We start from the raw sequence: 2382 nt of genomic DNA, 5'->3' as shown, positions 1-2382 counted from the left end.
ACCTTGGAATTCAAAAACTAAACAATGGACACTATATTGTGAAGCATTTTAGAGAATCATCATATCTGTTAACGAATTATTACTGTCAAGTCTTTATTTATCGCGACTTAGTCAATGTAATGATTTATCTTTGCGATACAATGTGTCTTATGTAACGTTACTGGGGAGTGACTCGACAAATTAGAACACAGTGTAATTAAATTTATTCCTGGGAGCAACAAGATATTTGGAAAATGGATAGTTTTAACGTATTGTACCTAGTAACAGGAAAATACATCAATCCACAAAAGTAAATTGTAAATAATCCGCTACTACTTAATGGAACTCGTAAGAAATACATTTCGAATGAGTGATGTGTAATCTTTGACGAGTTCAACTGCATATTTGGTTGTAACCAGGAAACTGGATGTTCTTACGGATGTACGACTTCATTTTAAACAATTTCCAGGAGTGAATTGGTGTAGATCTCTGCCATCCCTCCAATTTCGCTTTTCGTTTCGTTTCACAAGGGTATTCAGTGATCTTGTCTGTAGTTCCGATTCCACTTTAAGGGCTGAAATATAGGATTTATCAAAGCCTGTTTTCATCCCATAACTGATAAACAGATGTATCTCGCTTTGTTGCTTTGATTCAATATTCCACCCTAATGATCCTCCCGACAAACAATAGTCACTTACCATGTTTCTATGGGCAGGAATGAGAATATTCCTTTCACACAAGCCAAAGTTCAGTTGCCATGTTCCAGAACGTCAAATGAGCTTAAGGGTATGTATTTCATTTTAAGTGTTGTCTGCCAAAATACTCCACGGTCAAGCGTATGCTAATTTGAGTAATGAGTTCAGTGTATTCTTGACTAAGAAACAGACAGTAGAACGTACCGTTTGGTCACTATGCCTTGAGTTCTATCGTACACTTTAGCCAAATTTGCTTCGGTCATTTTCTAGATAAGGACTTCGCCTATGAATTAGTGCACGGATAACATAGTAATCATTGTTTCAGTATTGGCTACAGTGAAAATGAATAATTTATCAACATAAACTTCAGGTTGCACAATCCTTTAGCAGCCTCTATTGTATTTGTTAACACAAATGAGAACCATAGAATATACGCATGACAGACGTTGATCACTAGCTATGAGCTTATTGTCTATTTAGTAGTACATTTCCCTATCTCTAACGTTTTCTTCGCTGCACTTTAATCTCCGACAGTCGACTGATGAATTATTCAAGTATTCGTTTAACGAGGCTTATAAGTATTTTTAGAGGTAAGCTTAATCACCCCCAACACCACAATATTGTTCCCAAATGTGCACAGCGGGGAAGACCAATAGGCACTCACTTTAATTCTGCTACTTTCTCTGGACAAAGATATCAACTGTTGTGAGCGTCCCATTCCAAGTAATGCCCCCCCCAGATGTTTCTAAAACTTGATTGTCATTTTCATGAGATAATAATTTCAAAACATTAATTTGATAGTCATTGTTTGTGATGAACTGATTCATACTTCACTACATGATGTCCACTACGTAAATCAATCCTAAATTCAATGTGAGAATGACGTAGAATATTATCTATGTGTAGACATAATATAAATATACATTTTTGAATACCAAGTGTCATAATCGCTGCACTGCATTCCATCTTCAAGAACCGGGCTCATGTTTCGCACACTTAAAATCAAAAATGCAATAAAAACTTTAGGTCGCAAACATATAGAAAAACCAGGTGTTTGTACGAAATTGTTAGAAACATTCGGATGATACAAATGGTTCTGCACGGGACAGAAGTTTTCGCTTAATCGGCTTCTATATCTAGTTGCAGTGAATCACCGATGCCTCCAGATAGAAATCTAAGTATATTTAACGGTGAAGAGAGAAATATTAGTAAATTATGTATTCAAAGATGTGGTATTATTCCTGGAACGATAATCTCCCATTAATGCACGAAACGTAAACAGATTAAACAGGGCACAAAATGACTTTGTCAAAGTTTCACTAAAATGAATGTGCTATAATGAAACTAGATAAATATAGTGGAAATCTTTGACTAGTTTTAAAGCATTAACGTGAACTCTTGCAAGTTCTATGTATTGTTTTGCTTTCATAGATAGCAAAAAAACATAAACTCTACACCTGGTTGTTCGTTGAATGGAAAAGGAGTATTTTCTACTTCAGCGTTTAACTTTAGTGTGGACAAAGTTCTTACTTCTTATTTAGTATACTAACTAGTAAATTCCTTGACTACATAACGCGTAATTTGTTGGTCACGAATGAACCAACAGTCAAGTCAGAATTAAAGCAAAGGTTTTACCGGCAAAAATTCTAGTATTTTTTCTGAACGTACAAAAAGACCTGACGAAATGAAGATTTACTGAAATATAACA

This window comes from Schistosoma haematobium, chromosome ZW, assembly GCF_000699445.3.
Source record: "Schistosoma haematobium chromosome ZW, whole genome shotgun sequence".
Classification (NCBI taxonomy): Eukaryota; Metazoa; Platyhelminthes; class Trematoda; order Strigeidida; family Schistosomatidae; genus Schistosoma; species Schistosoma haematobium.
This window is presented reverse-complemented; position numbering follows the sequence as displayed.